General features: G+C 36.3%; 1 protein-coding gene across 5 annotated transcripts in view; it reads left to right on the forward strand.

Moving 5' to 3' along the window:
• Window positions 1–22,585, forward strand: part of LOC138124201 (pro-neuregulin-3, membrane-bound isoform-like) — a 115,807-nt gene that overhangs the window by 15,343 nt on the left and 77,879 nt on the right. For 2 of the 5 annotated variants that reach the window (XM_069039192.1, XM_069039184.1), the window contains exon 3: window positions 5,343–5,437. The exons of the other annotated variants lie outside the window; for them this stretch is intronic. The gene's annotated coding sequence lies outside the window, so the exon portion shown is untranslated. The remainder of the gene's footprint in view (window positions 1–5,342; window positions 5,438–22,585) is intronic. 5 annotated transcript variants of the gene reach the window in all.

The following is a 22,585-nucleotide window of genomic DNA, read 5'->3' on the forward strand; positions in this document are numbered from 1 at the left end:
CGAAATAACAGACTAAAGACAGATACTTCAATTTTATTCATATGTAATGTAGGTATATCCTAAAAATTTTGGCATAAAACAATAATCGGAAATGTATCTTTAGTATCAAATTAATTTATTCAAACACTTATTAGTTATCATAAAGTACAAATTAATACTTAACTAAACTTCACTATTATAGTTATTTATGTATCAAGGGCATTATGAAGATGTTTATATTCGAGGGCAATCAGTTTAAAAGGTCGAGGGCCGCCAGGCCCGAGAGTTTTTAAGGTGCCCGAGAGCATAAACATCGAGTAATGCCCGTGGTGCATACAACGTTTTATGTTTCACTGCATTTGAATTTGTGAACATTTAAAATTTTTATAAATTGTGAACTTGATTTTGCTAAATTTCCTAGTTTGCGGTGGCTCGTATCTATGACGATTTGTTTGAGCGGGCGTAATAAGCGGGCATTATGATTTATACGCCCTAGGGCATTATAGCCTACTTAATATATCTCGTTGTCAAGGTATAAAAAACAAATAATGATTCACTGAAATATAAAATTAACTGAAGTGGCCCATGCTCCTCTACCAAACGTCTCTCATCAGGCGCTGGGACGGACTCTAGATCAACTTCTCTCAGTTTTTCGTAAATTCACGAATTCGCCGCCTTAGTTGTTCCTCATTTTATCATAAACCTTCCGCGACAGTAAAGCCTAAAAATCATCGATTGGGCGAGTCTGAGGAAAGTTTGGAGGGTTATCGTTTTTCCGAACAAAACGTATGTGCATGGTGATGTTGAAGCCAGTAAATATCCGTGGTCTTCCACTTTTCGGGAGGTTTATACATGGTATGCATTGCTTCTAATTTATACGACATTGTAAAAGCAACAAATTCAAAGTAACTAACTCTCAACTTACAGTCAACCAAGTAAACAAATTTTTGTTACCAAAGGTAACTTGATGTTATTTCATTTTTATTTAATTTAAAGTTATTGAATTCTGTGCCAAAACTTTTAGGACATACGTCATAAAACAACTGTACATATAAATTGACTGGGCACTTTTATTCTAATCAAAACTTTTACATAATAGTGATCATTTTATTTATACCTTCAGCTAGAAAACGTATCAAGAACGTGTTTAATATAAACGGAAGTTTTAGTGCAAAGATTCATTGTGAAAGGAAGTCGGTTTCTTTAGGATGCAGCAACAACTTACAAGCGTGTACATTTTATCCAACATGAATGAAAGATTTTCCACCTACATTTCTTGGATGATTTAAAGCATTCGAAAACAGACTGTTGCATTGACCAATTTCTTTGGGATCGCGTGGGAGAAAATCTCATCGGTAATGTTCATAGTGCAGCGGAGGTACTGCAGTGGTACTTGTTTATGATCCTCTGCATGGGTGTCGCCGATACACGAAGAACGTACAGACGGTATGAATGAGTCATTCACGGGCTAGCCGACAGTGGATGCCGGTGGATGGAGGATAGTGGGCTTCGCACACTCTCATCAACAGTCCGGTACACGACTCGCGAGGATATCCGCCGCCCAAGTCTTTTAGGTCACGTGCTGGCAATCACCACTTGATGCCGGACTACTCGTTGGAAGACAACAGAATCATTAGATGTAGTTGTGCCGTTTCAGCACATCATCGTCTACAATTTATGTAGATTTGATCTTTTACAACCGACATGATTTCGTGCGAACTGGTTGGTTACTTCTTCGGGATTTCGCGGAGAGTACGAGAAATCGAGGTGCGAGGATGAAGGGGAGCTGAAAGCACGTACAGGATGCTTAAATATGATGAACCGTTTGATTAATGAAGCTATTGTATTCTTCTGCCAACTGGATAAATTTCCTTTATTGATTTTTGCACGTATTTATTGATGAATCACGTTTCCTTCATCTTTGCGTAGTCTTTTTTTGAATTTTCTTCGCAGAACGAAAAATTTCGTTGTTACATGACTATACATACAATGAATTGCATATCGTACGCGCCAATGAGCCAACATAATGCCGGTAATAATACGTTCTGTTGTCAGAAAACGGAAGAAGAGGTGTCCATATAAATTCTCCCTTGAATCGACCAGACGTGATTCAGGCTCATGTAAAAACTTGTCCCGAAAGAAAATGCGATACCAGAAGGATCTCGCATCACCTGCCTCTTTCAAGCAGGACACGATTTTAAGCCACCATCGATCTCGGAAAAAAAGTAGAATGTCCTTTAAACTGACGCACGGCAAGGTGAAAGTACTTCAGGACTCGATCGTGGTCGAGAAGGTACGAAAATGTAGATTTGAATCGTGCGGTACGTCTGAGGCGTAGGGTATTTTAAAAACACCGAAACGACAATCTAATTTTTTCTAAGGTAGTGATCATTTAAGATGGGAATTAGGGTGGCCCACAAACCAAGACGTGAAGTGCTGTTGTGGATTTTGAAAGCTGGCGTTGTTCCTTTATGCCAAATGCCCGCCTCTTCCGGTTCCAGTTTAAATCGGAGCTGGTCTTTATTTGTGCTTTTTATCATCTTGATACAGCATCGGCGGGTGCGTTTCAGCAGATGGCAAACCTGGTGTTCGAGGATGCCGACAGAAAATGGAGAGTGTTCGATGCAATATTCGGTGTGATTCGTTCTTTTTCCAAATTTCGTCGGATGTGCCTCGACATACCGCAAACGCCGGATGAGATGTGGACCGGATGGCTTCCTAGACAAGCGGTCTGCCCGCGACTTGCATTTTAACTGGCCATGCACGTCGGTACCAGCTGTAGCTCTTGGGACGGCGACAGTCGCGAGACATCATATTCCGTCTCTCGCTAAAAATAGTGTCGTTTGTGTAGTTTCAGGGTTCGATTAAGGTGAAGTCGGTTTTTCTGGATTCGGCTTCTGTTTTCGGAATAACGTGCATGCCACCCTCGAGATGATGAATGCGAGCAGGTAGACACGAGGATATTACAGGAAGAAGGAAGATGGTCGCAGAGTGCCACGTGTGCACGTGTTGCCGACTTGCATCTGTCTCTACTTACTAATACCCGGTTAGACACTTCAAATTCACTCACATGTGGTTCGCAATTATACATCAACTCCACATGTTCGCACGTATCCTTTTCTTCTGATGCTGCTGTTTCCCCAAGAGCCTGCTGCAGACCTCTTTAAAATTAACTAAATTGGATGTTGGAATAAGACCTAGTCATTATTGCCTTTGTATTCGCTTTGATGAACCGTTTGGAGTTTTTGCGTGATGCACCTTGGATTTTAGTAAATAGGGCATGAAGTTTTACTGGTGCAGCGGAACACCTAATTTGGTATTAGGATGAAGGTTGTTCTAATCGCAAGGTATTGTTTCTTGAGGAAGTTGCATGTAATTCGGTTACATTAGATGATGTCATAACCTGAGCCAATTGGTTGAGCATTTTATCGAACATTCGAGAATCTGTCGAAATTAACATTATTATTGTGAATGCCTCTACCCAAACGGACACTGTTGTATCTTTGTTTGCTGCGAATTTAGTTGTCTTCTTTTATTAAATATTCATAACTTGGAAGGTGTGTTGGTCAGATACACATCACGTTGTGGAGGTGTCTGGCGGCGTCTTCGTGATCTACCTGTTTCTTAGATAAGATGTTAAAATTAATTTTAGAAATACTTTTATTATGTTGAAGGTGTGTCTCTTCACTCAACAAACTTTTAGATAAATATCTAGTGGGTTTTTTAAATGCAGACTTGTGGAGAAACGTAAATCGAAAGTTAATTATCTTGCTCCCGTTGCAACCAGAATCTTCCAATTAGACTATACCTCCGAAGTAGTCGTTTTTTAATAGAATTTTTGTATTTTCCCCCGTTTTAGACTTTTTTTCTCCCGACTTCTTAATGCTTTTTTTTTGTCAGGGGACTGTATCGTCTTACGGGAAACCGCACGCAGTTAACATGGGCTTTTTGTCAGTTTTGACAAATCCGTCCTGAACAAATAGGGACGAACTGTCTCCTCAGTTTAAGATTTTTTTTAAAGGTGACAGTTCTGTCGCAGTTTTAATTAACTATGAAATAATGTAGTCTTACCGAAACCATTTTACAGGTAAACAGTAAGACATCTTACAAATTGAACAGCTTTAAAAGCAATTTTACGTAATCCCTGTTCACAATAAATCACGGTAATAAAAACAAGCAGCATCCCGCCCCGTCCAGATGCATCTAAAAATAGCTTATATTTTGACAAATATATTTTATACATCTGTGTATATTAGTTGAGAAATTTCTTTCCGAACGATCTACGGTGTCTTTCAATCAGTAGCAAAGTACGGAAAGACGTTGATAAATATTTAAGGTAGATTTACGATAATATTTTGTTAGACTGTCAAACTTCTTTGCATTGTGGAAGCTGAAAGCGAGTTGAGCCCAATACAACACCTCAAGATAACCTATCTAGATAAGGGCTATAATCCTTAGATACACTATCGTGTAATCTGGTTGCAGGCCCTTGAATTTTGAGTAGGATATGGAGAAGGATATACTTATTCACTCTTTACAAGCTGAACGCGTGTCTAACGGTAGGTAGAGTGAGGAGTTTTTTGCCTTTTTTAAGGTGGCGCAAAAGTGGATTCTTAGAACATTGATGGCCATCGGGATATGATTTGAGGGTTGTGTTTGGTGCACATTTTCTGATGAAATTTAAAAATAAATTTATTAAACTTCTATTTGTAGAAAGAAAAATTACGTTTTAAGATTTATGTACTTAGTGGACCAAAAAAAAGAAAACATCTTTTTCTGATTAATTTTTACATTGTTCCATAATTATGTTAACAAGAGTTTTTTAAAAATTTTTTCTACATTTCATCTTTACTCTACTTTTAAAGATAAGAGATTATTTTTCAAATGTCTAAAAGGATTTTCGAGGTAAACGTTTCTTACGGTCTTTATAATTCAGTGTTAAGTGCATAGGAAATTAGATAATAGTAGTGTGTAGTAATAATTTGATGATACAATAATTCGCCTACGTACCACTTAAAATTATTTGTGGTACTATTTGTGGTTTCTGTGTTAACGAATTATTTCTGAAATGTTGTTAAAAATTTTACTAATTTACATAATTTGCTGTTAAAAGTAGATTATCTTACTGCATAATTCGTATGTACATTTGATAAAAATTTTGAAGTACATAATGCAGTTTTATCGTTATAGTTGTTGTTATTAAATTTAGCTTGTTTTTTTTTTACAAAATCGCTATACATAAATTTCTAAATTTCTTCTGTGTTACACTTTTGATTGGTAGATTGCCAGCTTTAAAATATACAATATACCCACCTATATACCTACCAAAACGTTGTGGTAATTTGAACTGTTCATTGCAACAGCTGCCGACGGTGCAACATCCGCACACGCCGCACACTTCATCCCCTGTACACCTACGCTACTATATCCCTGTAATATGCGCCTGGAGTGGATACCGGTATGTAGGGCTGGCATGTCTGCCAACTACACTTATCATCACATCTTTAACTTTTTTATACAGTCAGACAACTTTTATATTTTGTTTTTTAGGTGTTTAGGGTCAAACGGTTACAACGAAGGGAATAGTGATGAGGTTCTCTCGTTTAAACACAAAGATGTTTTTGATAGCGGGATCTAGGGTTTGAAGTAGTGTCTGTTGTGTTACAGTGTTATGCACATTTTTTCCAAAAAGGTTTAAGTGCTGCTTTTTAATTTATAAAGTAGTTATGAGTGAGAAAATTTAAGGGTCTAATGGGTCATGAAAAACAAAAGTCAAATCGTACGTCTATCCATACGTTTTAAACGTAGAATTTAAACAGTTGTCCCGTTTGGTTAATAAGCAGAAATTTCTACATGAATTTTGTTTTTTTTTTAAACTTTTAAATGCATACATTTTCTCAAAAAAAAAATAAAACATTCTAAACTGTATAACATTGTTTTAAATAGTGAAAAAAAAAAGAATTCTAGTAAAATGTTTGGTCATTTCATTAGTCGTAGAAGTTGTTACGACAGATCTGATTGTTTTTTTTTTGGTATAGTCGTGGAGAACGTATAGTCTTCAACTCGTGTATAATAGCTATTATTCACTCGGACGATTCCACCACTCGCCTACAGCTCGTGTTGGAATTTTCATTCTCTTGAATAATAGCCATCATTATACGCTCATTGAACAATCTACCATTCTTTCTTTCACGATAACTTTTGGAAAAATGCACCCACCTAAATGTTTCTTCTTGCAAAATGTGATCTCAGTGAGGATTCAAATCATATTATTGATTTTGGTATCAATCGGATAAGTTGTTTTGGAAATGTGCGCAATCTTGCACACATTTTGAAGTATTACGTACTTAAGCACTTTCTGGTAAATGCTACTGGAATGTTTCATATTGATAATTATATTGAAACATGATTTTGGAACATGTAGTCCTATGTATCGTTTCCCATACCGATATTTTGATTAGATCGTATCTGGGTTAGGTGCATGGTAATGTCCTGGCAGACGGCGTTAAAACTTGCGCAGATCAGTGTGGTAAAATATGGTGTCCTATTAAAAATAGTTTTCCGCTCTGACTTGATATCAGTCGCTTTGGCTTTGAAAGGAGCCCAGGAGAGAGACACTTTATGGCTGACACCTTGTGCCACTTCCGAATGTGGTGGGTGTCGGGTTTCGGTTTACGATGTTTGCACGGTGACAGATGCTCTTGGTTGCTTGCGAGGACTTACTATTTTATTATATTATTCTCTCCCGTGCATACTCCACTGTTACGGCCTCTCTATTTGCTACATTGTTTCCGGGGAAAACATAAATGGGACACGACAATGGTGTGTTTGTCAGCAGGAGCAGGCGGTTCGCGGCAATGAGCGAACAATGTCGTCGTAGATAATCATTAAATGCTGCCAGCGTTTACAAATTAACCATCGTCGTTTAGCTGAACCGACGGGATGAAGAGCCGTGATGTAATAGATTCGACTAACAAATTAATGACACGTCGAATTGGAAAGCCAGCACAATACATCAGCGTAACAAACTGCATCTTTAATTCGATAATACGGGGTAGAGTGTGCAGTAGTCGGCTATCCCCTAATGGACCTAGGTTGCGGCCACCTGTGTAGAAATTTAGCCCCAACGTACAGGGGTTGTTTGGTTGTCCACGCCCCGTTGGTCAATCACAGAGGCCGTCACAACATATGAATACCGGTGCATCTATGTCGTTCCAGAATAACTCAATTTACCGTTTATTTGGACCCAATTTGCCAGTTCTGTGACGTTTAATGTCCGTTTGGATATTAGATACGTGCCGAATGGACCATATGCTTCAGACAGGTGATGGATGAGTATGTTGGGGAATTTTTATTTTACATAAATGAGAATACACATTCGGACAAAAGAAATAAGAATTGTTTTTGTAGATGACAGAAAGTTCAACAATTAAAAATATAGGTGATAATGTGAGAGCAGAGCGTCATTATCACCGAAGACATGAAAAATCTGGGGTCGATTATGTATACCTATGTAGAAAGCGAGACAGTAAAATTTTTGTTGAGAAATTGCCAAGAGATAAATATAACAAAGGCATAAAAAGTGAAGAGTTGGGAAGGTTTGACATAGATGAGAGGACATCACAGAACATAAAAGAGCCCAAGGAACAGATTTGTCTTTCTAATGATATTAACTAAGGTGTAAAAATACTAGCGTTCCACCAGAATGAGAACATTGTTGCATGAGCAGACTGTTCAGATTTATTTTCTGTAGCAAAATTGTAATGTAATGTAAAGAGAAGTGCTTTTTTAACAATTCATTGCCATATTTTCGCAAACGGAATGTAACATAGGGGCCAAAATTTAAATAAAATATTATGACAACTAAACTGTATTTCCTGTTGAGTGTTTACGATGTTACTCAGATCTACAAAATTAATCATCCAAAATTTTGCTTAATAGACAAGACTGAAAATTGTTTGTTCACGCTTTGTTCCCGTGTACTATGCCGGCCACAAAATTTTGGCCGTCATTGTCTGTCAATTCAAAAAAAAAAATTGTAATCTGTACTTTATTGTCATCATGATTACCGTCTTGATTATGAACGTTATTTTTTGGATGGTGAATTTTAAAACTCAAAATTATTTTGTCATTTCTACTACACAGAACGTTTACCGCAGGTTATCTATGTACGATTGCTCTAATTTTGTTCATTCATGTCGGATTTTTGGAATATCTGAGCTTCAAACGTGCTTCAAACAGTTTAAATTGATTGTCAAACTGACAAGAATCGAAAGTGGGGTTACGATTCCTAAAGGTTTATTTACACTTTACTTGAATGTCAAGAAAGTGACGGCCAAAATTTTTTGACCGCCATAGTACCTATTCAAATGAGACTCAATAGAAAATGAGTTAAGCAAAATTGATTAGTGGTTAATGTTTGTCAACAAAATCTTTTATTGCAATTTTTCCTATACCGTTCACATTCTTTATAGATTAATAGATCATGTAGCCCGTTCACATTTCAAACATCTACCACCTCAGTAACTGAAGACGCACAACTCAAATGACAGTTTAATTGTGACAAATTGACGTACGAGTATGTAGAGAAAAATTAATTTTAATGTAATGTCTTGAAAAGGAAGAAATTTGGAGTTGTCTTAATATGGGGTGTGGAAGAATAAAATAATGTAACCTAACTTTTTATTTTCCCCTCGATTTTTATTCGACAACATCGAATTCTGCCAGGTGTAGGTGTACAGATTTGTCTTCGAGACGTGGTTGCATGATGGCACTTTTCAGATGCCAATATTAATCTTGCGCCACATCCTGACCTGATGACCCGGTGCATCGTGTCGCCACACTTCCGCACACAAACGTCTGGGTCACCCTTATAGGCGCAGATTTGGATTATTTCTGTCTGCTGGAACCGGTGTTTCCTTCAAGTGTTGGTGGATTTGACCACATGTTCACCACTTCTTTGATGTGGTAAACGATGACTTGTTTTTTCTTCTTCTGCCAACGGGGTCTTTTATGTGTTTGAAAATCAATAAACACGTGCGATAGATCGGTTTCTTATGTGGGGGGACTCATGATTTATGAAGCCCCCTCGAATGCGGCAGCATTTCCGCAAGTTTCATTCTATTGTCGTGGTAGTTAGCGGCCATGTTTAATAACTGTGAGTAGTCGTCGGGGTGCACGGTGGAAGATGATTCGTTATTTATTCACGTTTTATTTTCATGTTTGCGCCTTGCGGCCACGTAACTTTTGGCCTTGCGGATCGGATTTGCGGCCAGTTTGTCGGCGCGCATGATTTGAAAATATTATTTCATGTGGTCATCTTTATATGCTAATGTATATTAGATATGAATAGCGAGATGTCTCATTGTCGTACGTAACTCAGTCAATGGGTTACCTTGTGCGGAGGGCGCTGCCCCGGAAACCCCGACATTGACGGGCAAATTAGGCACGAGTCGCCGTGTCCGGTTGGACAGGACCGGATCCGGATTGCGCACGGCTAATCCGGCTCATCCGGCGAAAAATAAAATCAAACAACCCCAATTGTTTCGCTGGGCATCAGCCAACAAGCAAATTGTTTAATTGCGGATTTAGCGATGAATGTGTAATGTGATTGTTGTGTTCCGCGAATTCGCACATCTCCAAATGGTGCCAACAACCACCGCTTATCAAAAGGGAAATATTTACGGATTGTGTTGCCTCATAGATTGAGTACGCAGCTGGTCCCGTTTTAAGGTGCTCTTTGGACTAATCCGGATCGAAAGTGATAACCATAACAAAATAAAAATTATTGCATATCGCACCACGTCCAATTATGGAAAATGCTAACGCATGTATTGGGGTGGTAACGGATACTGTTGGAAGCCGATGTGTGACATCGTAGAGTTATGGATGTAGAATTGTATGTTTGCTTAGATTACTAAGTGTTCCACTTGTGGAATTACACGGTGTAGTTACTTCTCTAATTATTTCTGCCTTAAGTACGATCAAATCAATTCATTTCGTAATTTCAGACAGTTAATCAAGATTTCAAAATGGCATTTTCTGAGGTGCTTTTCATTTTGGTTCCTTATGCATCGTTATGGAAAAATTTCTTTTAATTTTTTATTTTATTTAAGTACATACATACATATAAAATTTCATATATTTTTCTTCTTTCATAAAATATTTTTTTGAACTCACCACCTTCAAAATGAGGTCATTTTGAAGCACTAGTGCGCGAAATCGATGTTTGCGCACTAGTGCAAATGTTTTCTGGATGACATTGAAGCACTAGTGCGCGAACGTCGATTTCGCGCACTAGTGTTTCAAAATCATGCAAAACGACATTTCTCCAATTCGGATGACGAAAATTTCGAAAGAGTGAAAATAAATAGCTATTAATTCGATTGACACTTTGGCAATCGCATGGACAAGCGCTACTCTATCCACAAAAGGTATACGACAAATCAGACATAATGTTCGTTTCAAAAAATATTGTACGAACTTCAATGCGAGAAGACGTATTCGGCACATTCGCGCAAATAAAGCACTCGCTCCTTCGTCGCTCGTGCCTCAAATAATGCGCTCATGTGCGAAAAATGTCTTCTCGCACTCATTTCGTAAATAACTATAAAAGGGCCAATAAAATATGTATAAGTACTATTCCGGTCAAAAAATTTCGTCCACCCTTTTCCTGTGATTTCACAAAAATTGCATGTACTTTAACCTTTATTGTCATTATGATTGACGTTTGCAAATTAAAATTTGAAATTTATTACTGTCACCCATAAGAACATAGACACAATTTAATTGATACATGTCAACATGTGAAGTTCCTAAAGGCTGCTTTACAGCATACTTTTTTTGTCCGCCATATATGCAGTAGGGGAAGGAAGGTAAGGCAAGACTGGATGGTTAAGAATTGTATTCATTTATTAAACAATATTTGGCAATCAATCTTCCAAATTTTTATTAAAATACAAACGATTAGCAATTACCATCAATTACAAAAGGGACATGTGTAGCTACGCTATTAATGTTTTTAATTCCCGCGCAGCTACAATGAGCCCATTTATCGCAGATCTAGCAACTTATCTACAGTCTATTCCATTTAAGTGTACCTATGTAGTATAGAATAGCAAATGGACTATTTCCCCGTCGTTGATTGGTCAAAATGAGAGAAAAGTTTACACCAAGGCAATGGTCGATTTTTGATAACTACTGTCAAATTTTGATATTTGATCGACTTTTTGGTTATTAGTGTCAAACTTATCGAGTTTTTCTATCAAACGCATCATTAAACTACAATTTTGTTATTAGAACACCACTACCGTAAGTTCATTAATGACTTTTTTTTTGTTAATTTTGCTTGGAATGTTTGTTTTCAAATTTGCCGCGTTCGCCAGTGTGTTTTTCATTCGAAGCGACATCTACTGCATTCTTAAATGGAATAGACTCTAATTATCTTTCATCTTTCATTTGACTTAACAAACTTAGAGACTAATTTCAATAAGCATAAAGCGTGTGTATTTTTCTCTTTTCTGTCAGAAAAAGTATTACATCTACGTTTACGTTTAGCTGGCTTATTTTGCTTTTCTATTTCTTATTATAATTAATAACCATCGCACGTCATCTCAAGCTCATCTACAAAACATGATGTACCAAGTTAAATAAAAGATTCTCACCTGCATTGTACATTGCAAACACCTTCCATTACCTCAAAAGTTCAGTATTTTAATACATAATCTTGTCACTCATAGCATAACGAAAATAATAACGAATTTGCCCAAACTGATATTTTAGGTTTGACTCGACGAAACATCCTCTCGTTTTGATGGCACTTATACTACGAGTATGTACTTGAGTAGCGGAGGAAACAAATTTGATGTGTGTAAATAATTGCGAACCCTGTGATATTACGGGTTGGGGATCCCTTCTCACCCCGTTTCGCCATGTTCGTTTCGCCATGTTGCCCCACCTTCCCTTACCTACTTGCGAAATTATCTAACCAATAAGAATGACAGCCGTTTCTGATAAAGTGATAAAGGGGTAAAATCGACGACTGTTTATTATGTGTTGTGTCTGAACCCAACCTGAATTTTATGTCTTGTTAAAAAACAGTAGTGAGAAAATAAGTGTCACTAGGTATACAGGTAGTAGTTATGTAATTAATTTATGTTTTCATATTGTTAATTTATTAATAAACGTAATAGGAAATAGTTGTCACTTTTTGCCTTAAGATTGTTGACATTATAAAATCACTTATGAGAAAAAAAATTATATGAAGAAATACGTATTTGATATTTTATCAACTTGTTTTGACCAAACTTCTTGAACATGCATTTTGTGGAAAAATAATTTTTGAGGGTTGTCTTTTCAAATTAATGAATAATAAATGATTATAAATTTTGTGATTAATTTTCTTGAAATACAAACGTAGTTTTAAAGGTGAATCTTTTGCATGAATTTTTCTTACTCAGGGTAAAGTTTTCGGGATTTTTAACCCTGACATCAATAGCACTGGCCTCGAAGTTTATACAATATTCATTCTTCGGAAATTTTGATCGGTTTAGTCGTTCGCTTGTTCACTGGAAATCGTACCTACCACCGTTTATCGGCGGCATTTTTGATGGATGAAATTTCGCCGAATATTAGCGTGTCGTTCGAATAAATAGCTGGTCCTTTCTCCGGTAATATAATTTCTTTATAAATTGTCGTGGTGCGTGACATTGTTTATTCATGATATAAATTATGCAAGAAGGAACGAACTAGTTTTGTTCGTTTAATATCGATTGTACTCTATGCGAGTTGGTCTCTATTCCGGCGTGCAAAAATCCAGACGGATACAAATCTCCCCTTCGGGCTATTAATGAAAGTGAGACAGGAGTTAGTATTTAGCATGCAAGGTAACCAATATTTGAGAGGCAGCCAATCCATGAATAAATATGAGAATTACTTTCAATTATTGAGGACAATTAAAACGGACACCGGGGAGGGCTTTTTTCTGAGCGAGTGAAGGTTACTGTGTGTATATGCATCCGGTCGAGTGTCGAAAGGGCAATGAGTTAATTAAATTTACCCCCTAAAAAGTCACAAATAAAAATGCAAAGTGGTGCGTGTTGATACATTTTAATTTTGCAAAATTTAATTTTGTCAAGGGTTTAATCGCCTTTTGGGTAATTAACTAAGTGGTGTATTAATTTAATAATTAAATGTTTGTATTCCACCAGAGTAATGGCAACATTTTCAAGGTCGCATCCATACAAGAATCGAATAGATTAATAGACGTAACCATGTCGAGCCATTCTAATAGATATTTAATTGTTATTACTTTGACATCGACAGAAATAATGTGTGAATCTATTACTTCAGACATTAGTGGGTACTTCCGAAACCGATATGTCACAAATAGTCCGTAACAGCTATAAATACACCTATGTAAAGTACCCACTCTGCATTAGCAGATAAAGTGGGCTCATCGTGATCTAGTGGTTATTCACGCGTTAAAATTAAGACTTTGAAGTCACGAAACAACTAGAAATAGACCTACCACATTCTAATCTTGATTAAAAACAAATTTATAACAGGGTCACACTTTTATTATTCGCCACCTCGTCTAATTCGGGGTAGCTTGCTGTAATTAAATCTGTTCCGTAATGACTTTAAACACGGAAATTACCTTTTCAATTTTCTCCATTACAGCCTGAACAGTATTTTATTACATTTTTATTTGTGATAACATTTTTAAACGACATGGAATGATTGTGGGCATAATTGTTACTAGTTAGCTAATTAAAAAACGACTAATTAATCTTCTTTTCGAGGAAAACTTAATTAAGAGCTTACTTTGATTAATCGTGTGACGATACTGACCCGGTGTAATATGCAAATATGACTCTGTTGTACTGCGTTTTGCACATTTTTATTTACACTCTTAAAACAAAATTTACATCCATAATTACACTTTGTTTTTTTCCAAAACCACAGTTCTGTAGTTTAGTGCAAACATAATTTATGGTAGTAGTGTCGAGCAAAGTACATACTACGTGATTAGAAAAGAGTCCAATTACACCTGAAACATAAAAATCCATTCGTAGATCAGTATTCAAAATAAAAGCAGGTCAAATGTTCCATTATGAAAAATTCGGTTTAGATTTAAAAAATGCATAATCTCCTTTGGTTTGTTTTGATTTTTCTTAATTATTAGTAAATTAACAATTAAATAGGACTTTTTTTAAACATTTCAGATGATAGATATAAATAAATTAGGAAACTGAAATCTCGATTAAATAATTTAAATTAAAACAATTTATTTATTTTATTATTATGTATTTATTGATATAATCTGCGTTAGGCTAGCCACTCGACCACACTAAATCATTGACCAAGAAACGCGAAAGCCCCCTATACATTAGAAGTGAAAGGTCAGAAAGAGAGAGATTGATAAAATAATGTACAAAACAATAAATCTTGGAAATCAAGGTTTTTCATTTTTTGATTAATCTAAATGTATTTGTAGGCAATAAATATGTACATAATTGCTTGTTAAAGTTAAAAAAAATCTTATTTATTAACTGCTACTTCTAAATATGTTTTTAGACACCCTTAATGAAAAAGGTAATTTTACGTACTCCCAAGCGGACGAAAAGTAACTCTTTTTCGGCCGCATTTTTTTGGTCTGGGCCGTGGCGCCATCTGTTGGTCTGTTTAGTAAGTTAACAACGAAACCGACCAAACCGAGTAAACGGTCTGAAAATAAATGAAAATTTTACAATTAAATTTAACCAAAGTATTTTATTTGGTGCATAATAAGAAAAATGAACGTTCATATAATCGATAGCAACAGCGTGATGAAGAAATGTGTAATATAACAGCGAAAGTGATGAATAAATGTCTAATACGACATCGCAGATGATAAACGCAATAATTGTCCTTTATGTGCCTTTTATGCACACATGTTTTCAAGTCTCGGCTCCGCCTCAGATTCGGATAAAAAGATGCACAAATAACTATTGTAGTTTCAAAAAACTTTAAAAAATCGCTTATTTTTCATAATTACATAATTAAATAATTAATAATGCATCATCGTTAGATGTTACCTACATTTATTTTGTTACGGATGACAGTATGGCTCGGGCTGAGACTGAACTTTTGTTTTTCATAGCCCACTGAACCTTTTCATCCGTACTACGGCAGGATAACGTGAAGCTGTTGCTTTTCGCGATTTTGCTCTAGTTACCGTTGTTCCGTTTTTCAGTTGCACTATTAGGAAGCGAAATAGATATTTTGGTTATTAGTCGGTGGCACATTATTAGTAACAGACTGGAGCCAGGTGCAGACTCAGACGTCCGACGTAAGTCACGACGGCTCGATGCCCTCTGACCTGCCGGCTCCCGACCCTCTGGAGGGTTGAAGAAATGGACCAGCTGTCTCTCTTAATACGGCAATTCCCTCGGTGCTGCACGCGGCCACCACGCGTCTCTCTATCTCGATTTTCATTGTCGCTCTGATCTCGGAATTAATTATTTTTTCTATTCTTGAGTTAAGCAGCGACAAAAAAAAATACTATTAGTTTTGCGGTCGGGTCGGTCCTTCGGTAAGTAATCAATCTCCAAGAGGATGATGAAGTTGATGCGGTGGCGGGACGCAGTCACGGTGACAGCTGGCGGGCGGCCACGCGGATCACTGCTTGCAAATACACCTGCTCAAATATAAAACCACCCCCAAAATATAAAATGGGTATGTAGGTGTGCGACTATTTGGGGTTGCTTTCTACCACTATTCTACCCAGATAAGAATGTTTGAATAGCAATTAGGTAAAAGAGAAATCGACATAATTCACATTTCTGATTTAAATCTTTCCTATGTCACTTTGAAAATTATACATTTTTATTTCTACCTATTTACAATCGAAGGAAAAGTAACATCGATTATTTATTGGCACCTGTGACGTGCGTCGTAATTTAACAAATTTAGCTAACACAGTGAACTAAGAAAAACACTGATTTCATAAAATTCGCTACATTTTTAAGTTGAATGTAATTAACTGCTAATCAACAATGCAAATCTAGTGTAAAACTTAGTTAAATAGCTACTACCTCTACCAAAGAAAGAATTGTTTGTTATCTTGTTCTCCTACTGAACGATGAAAGAAGACCGAAAGCTTCGAAATTGAACAATAATTATTGATATTCGATGAAGATGTCTCGTGATGTTCCTAAAGCTACTGATTAAATTAATTTTTGCACTTCCGGGAGTAAAGTACTAACATTAGTCCGTTATGTTATAACAGGACTAAAGTGTCTCTTTTAGTCCCCAGGGACATAAAGTGACATTTCAAATCCCAAGGTACATAAAATAAAAAATTAAACTTCGTAAATCTTTATTGAATCAACAATATAAGTGATATTTACATAATTACAAATAATGAAGTGAAGTTACGATTCGTTTCACTTTGCACTTTGCTGGTACACCACGCAGGCGGAAGCTCCATTTTATTTTAGGATATCTTATTTTATTTTAATAGTGTTTTACAAAAATTGTGAGCTAAATTGAGCTAATTGCTAAATTGATATCAGATTTTCTCAAAAAACAGTGTTAGGTTTTATAATCCTCGTTTTTGGTTATTCTTTTTCATGTAGGGTACGGTGGGGCACAATGAAACGAAAAAGTGTTTGCGAGATATAATAAACAAAATATTATAGTATTTTACAGTAGAAGTCCCTTAGGACAGTCTTTACGGTTGAGCCAGAGATTTTGTGAGACGAGCTCGCAGAGCGAGTCGAATAATACTGGCGAGACAGTAAAGGCCCTAACGGACGTGTATTGTACAATAGTTTTTGTAATATCTCTACGATTCGTTCACAATTATCTTTTCGAAAACATTCTTTTCAACGCCATCGAAAAAACCGGATGATTAAAAAGTGTGCGGAAGACGTCGTCATGTCAACCGTTGTTTGTGAAAAAAAATTGTCTCAATGTTGTTTGTCAGATTTGTTCAACGCTTAACTTTCCGTTGAAAATAGATGAATGAAATCAATAAAAAATCGAGTTCGGCTTTCTTGGACACGTCGTATTACGACGGCAAAAAATTTTAGCTCTCACTATTTTGACATTCACATAAAGTGTAAATAAACCTTCAGGAACGGTAACCCCACTTTCGATTCTTGCATTTTGACATGCATAATTGCATATTGTTATTCTGGCAATAAATTTAAACTGTTTAAAGTTCAGATTTTCCAAAAATCCAACATGAATGAACAAAATTAGAGCAGTCGTACATTACCTTAGGTAAACGTTCTGTGAAAATGACAAAATAATTTCGAGTTTTGAAATTTACCACCCAAAAAATACCAATCATAATCAAGACGGTAATCATAATGACAATAAAGTATGGATTACAATTTTTTTTTTTTTTGAAATGACAAAATGACGGCTAATACTTGAAGGTACTTGAAGGTACTTGAAGGTTTCTTGCATTGCAAACGATCGCAGGCATTTCCAGCACCTTTTTGACGTTTCATTTTATGCTTTTACTCACAATTATAGCCTTTTTACTTTGTTGTTTAAGCATTTGTTGTTTTCTGAATTAGTTGCAGGCACTATTTTATCATCACTTGACAAATTTGATCACAAATTCATGATGAAACTCAAAAAACTTAAACGATAAAAGTCAAACATAACCTTGAATGACATAAAAACTTGACTTTTTAGGTAGGTCGTACGTCAAAACTGCCCGCCAAATTTGAAATTTTTCAGCGTTTCCCAAACAAAGTGATTCCTTTGATCTCTTGTAAACCATTAAGATTTGTATAAGGCAAGTTCGGTTATTTTGCCTTCTTTTAACACCTACTACTTCAGGTTAAAAAATCTGCATAATTTTCAAAATCAGACTGTGTATCTCTTGCAGTAGCGGTAGTATTATTTGGATAGTAAGTGTTATTACAAGTATAATAAAAATATAGTAGCTTATAATTTGTAGTAAGAAAATCTACAAAAAAAGTTGCAATGTTTGTGCTCAAATGAGCAATAATGCTATTTTTCAACAGCGTAAATTAACGTGTTTATGTTGCTTGGACGGTTTTGTCGTTTATCACGACATATCATAAATTCACCTTTAGACGTGTACCAGGAATTTACTCTTTGAGTTTTTAGTGCTGTGAAACACGTAAACTTTAAGAATCGTATGATGTCTTTAATTAAGATTTATTATTAATTTCTTGGGCCTTCGTTTAACCTCTGTAATGACATACATCACGAAAGTAGTTATTCAATTTTCACGTACATATCCATATTACTGCGAAGAACGATTATTATTATGTTATGTTTTACTTAATTAAAGTTAGATTGCGGGTTTACTGTCTGGTCTAACTGTATGTTAGGGAATTGCTGTTACGGTGACCGCGGTGCGTTATTGTACTGGATGCCCACCTAATTACGGTCATGGTTTATTTCTGTCTGGCGTATTAAATAAAGTAGAAAGTAAATTTGTTGGGTGCCCAGCCATCATCAGGTAGGCGCGTGTCAGCTACGGTTCTAACGTTACGTTGCAGGTAGTACGCGTTTTCCTTTCGTCTCCACATTGGACACATGGTCTCCGCAAACAGTTGCACCCTCTTCAACTGCGGAGAGGACCTAATTGATTGGAAATTATTCTCGTATTAATTTTTCACCGGCCCGAATCATTATGTTACCGTTTATTCTGCTTGGTACGTATACCTACATGTTCCATATGACTGCCCGACCCTATGACTTGCCTGTCAGCATTACCGTGGGTTAGATGAAGTGACACCTTAACAAACCCGCAACACCGGTGAAATGTTCAATTCGAATCTACCGAACGTTAAACGCTACCTTAAATGGAAGTGCCGTATCGGTAACGTAATGTCGATATTGTTCAACAACTGATTAGGGTGTGGAATTATTTGCTCGGATTTCGTGTCAAGTGTTGTCGAGTTTTCTCTATCACTTGACTGGTTGTTATCACTACGAACAGTGATTTAGGTTTACAATGCGTATCCGCATCCGTAAGCAGATGCCCTTCTATTTATCGACAGGTGGTCCGTAATGGTTCAATTGTTACGTTGTTTATTCAGCGGTGGCTTACTATTTGGTGAAGGAACTTGCAACAATCGTGCGGTTCTTTCCTTATGGGTACATTTCCTTTAAATTGTAACTGTCTTAATGATGTATTATGGTTTAATTTGTGCAAAAAAGCCACCTATCGAATACTATTTACACGTACGCAGAACGATAGCGTTATACAACGAATACAACATACAACAGTGCATGAAATGCGTATAATAAATCTACTTTATCCCACGTTAATTTATTTTATTTTTTAAACGAGTCGCATGCAATCTCTTTTATCGTCTTGAATTGAATTTTTTTGTTGAAACAACTTTGTTGGTGTGTTTTAAATGTGACCGAATACTTCTGTGCAGTTTACCCTTTTTGCTGGGTGTCTCTTCATGTCGAACCGGCGGCAGGAACAGTATTATGGGGACGTAACTTGAGAAGCGATGCTACTTATCAATCTCATCAATGAGAAATGATACCTTCTCGCATCTTGCGGCACGAAATTTAACGTCAACGGCACGTGCAATACAGTCTAGAAGACCACCCGTATAAAACGTGCTTTAGTGTCGTCATTTATCATCACTTGGTTAAAGAACGAGTTCATGTTTTCGTAAGGTAGTTAATTAAACGGACGGTGTCATAGATTTGTTATAACGTCCTACTAACTTTTCGTAATGATGTTTTCTCAAGAAAATAAATATATATTTTAAGATTATATACATACATATTTCTATAATAGTAGTTTATTTGACGAGTTCTTAACGAGCCTTTTAAAGGCCCACGAGTGCCAAAAAAGCCCAATTTACACACGAACGAGTTGAATACAACGTTTTTTTGTTCGACGAGCCCCTTAAAGGCTCCAAATCGCTTAAAATCTTTAAAATTAGCTTGACGTTTCGTTTTGACAAGTGGTGACATTTATCAAAATCCGTTCACATAGGAGAAAATTCTCAAATTCTGACAGTGTCGAACAAAAAAAGATACATTTTATGTTTTTTAAAACATTCAATACATACTAAAATATAAACTAAATATAAACTAAATATAAATATAAATATAAACTAAATAAATTAAAAAGATATCTGTTAAAAGTTTAAAAAGTATCTGCATATACTTATAAAACTAATTAAGCTTACAATTTTAAGAACTTATAATAATTTTCAAACTGTTCAACATTGCTGAGATCTAAGCAAAAAGGGTTTCGAATAGAACCAGGGACTCTGCTCAAGGTCACCATTAAGTAGTAAATCGGAGGCGATAATGGAAAAACTAAAGCCTTCCATGAAGTTGTAAAAATTGAAGAAATGCATCTTTACTGGTTTACTTCTCTTCCACAAGTTAACTCATTAACCTTTATGGTTTAATAGAGTTACAGTTTCTAATCTCTAGATAATTTAGTTACTTAGACAGCACACCTTAACCGTTTATAATTCACAAAATACACACTTCCACTAGTGCTTCAGTAATTAGCCATGTTTTTGCTCGTGTACCACAATTTACCGTCTTTAATTGGAGTGATTATAATCTTGCTCCGTTGGATAATTACCCTTCTATGATATAGCAGCCACCATGCAAATATTAGATAGTTTATGATATTTATTACTGTGACGTGCACGTGCCGTTATAAAATCCTCTTGTGGTTCCATCGCATCGAACATGGGCGTACATTTGATCTTCTAAAATTTTTTCATTGCGACTGAGTACGATTAACAGTATATAAGTGCACAACTAACTACGCAAGATAAGTAGAGTTGTGTTCATTTTTACTGGTTGACTAGTTAAGACGAGTTTCAAGGAACTGTACGCAAATTTTCGTGTTGTTTTTGAAACCTAATTTTCAACGAACAGTTTAATATTACCAAACTCTTTTGGCGTACTGATGTAAGATAAGGATTATCTACATCATCTACTAAGTTGTAGTTGTTTGAACTCACCCTGTATGGAGCAAAGGCGCTTATCCTTCGTGGTCTACGCCCCTGGCTTTAATTCCTTCAGCTTTTCCCGCATCATGAATATGGAAGAGTTTGTGATTTATTCGATACAACACATGACTGCCTCCGTATAGCAGGTTTGCCAGGATGGATTTTTACGTCAGGGTTCAATTCAGAACACGCAATTCGTCGTGGATTTCTGTCTTGCAACCCCTTGGATGTAATGGTGTCTGCCTATCGAACGTGAATATTGATCGACTAAATTAGATTTCGTGTCGTATGAACATGTAGAATTCGCTATAAATGTAGATTAAGGTGAAACAACAAAAAACACGTGGTGGTAGTGCCGGTCGAAAGGGTGAATTATTCATCGTTCATTATTATCTTTAAGGGTTTTCTGGAAGTTTCAAGGAACGTCGACCGTTCCGGACTCAATTTAACTTGGTACAACGGAACGGGCGAGTTCACGTGGAGTTTAATTGTTTGACGTGAAGTTATTTGAAATATTTTCGTAGGGTGTTCCGTCATAATTAATTTAGATGGTGTTTTATTGCGAGCTTTTTCCGCGCCAGTGCCGATGCTTCATTTTCGTTTCTCGTGCATTTCTCTCGTTGGGCAACGTGCATTGTCTTGTCGGAAGTAAATCAGCATTTCTGTCTTTAGTCATTGCGATTTATGTTATAATAATGTAATTACGGTATTGCCATTGTCTTAATCGACAAGTCGAACCGCGGCCGCATCATCACTGATGCTGGCAATACGCCACGGCGATCGGTCGTCACGGTCTCTGGGCCTTTCATGCTTGGTAGAGTTTAATTAAAATTGAACTTGAACATCAGAATTGTAGATTTACACATACACGAACTAGATGTGACGACGTACGCACGATCTTCTTCAGCATTCAATTAGGCTCCGAAGAGGTGGATATGGAACTGTTGTTATCTGCATGCATAACTCGCATTAGTGCAGTGTTTAGTAATCAAACATGGAATACGTTTTTTTTTTTTAACATTCCTGTTAATTATTTAAATAATAGTGTTTACAGCGGCCAACAAGCAACGTAACGAGTGGCCATGTAAACCACCTAACGCTTTATTGATACAAATTTAAAAACTACCTATAATAACAACACGTCGAATGAGTGTGTTTACGGATTTATGATTTTGCACTACATTTACATGGAAACTTAACATTATTAATGTTATAACGGCAGTAGAGCAATCGCTCGTACATTAAGATACTCTTTTAAAGAGCTCGTGCATGGGAACAGTCAGTTGTTCTTACACACGTGCAGTTTAATAATTATCTATTGCAGAAATATGAGTATTAATAGTTGATAAATTCGAGCATTCTATATAAACTAACAACTATGTATTCAAAAACATTTATCGACAAACCAATTATGTATACAAATGGGGATAGTAACAATAGACGACATTTAAAGTCCAATTATACTGAATAGAAAGTAAATTTCGGACTTTAGTGCGTTACCGTTAAAGAAAATTTATTACAGGTAAAGGGTAATTTTGAAGAGTGCTTTCATTGTCATGCCGTGGGCCAATCACTTTATGATGAGAACAACCAGTAGCCCGAAGCCGAACGTTGGTTTTTATATCTGT

This window comes from Tenebrio molitor, chromosome 1 (assembly GCF_963966145.1).
Source record: "Tenebrio molitor chromosome 1, icTenMoli1.1, whole genome shotgun sequence".
In the NCBI taxonomy this organism is placed as follows: Eukaryota; Metazoa; Arthropoda; class Insecta; order Coleoptera; family Tenebrionidae; genus Tenebrio; species Tenebrio molitor.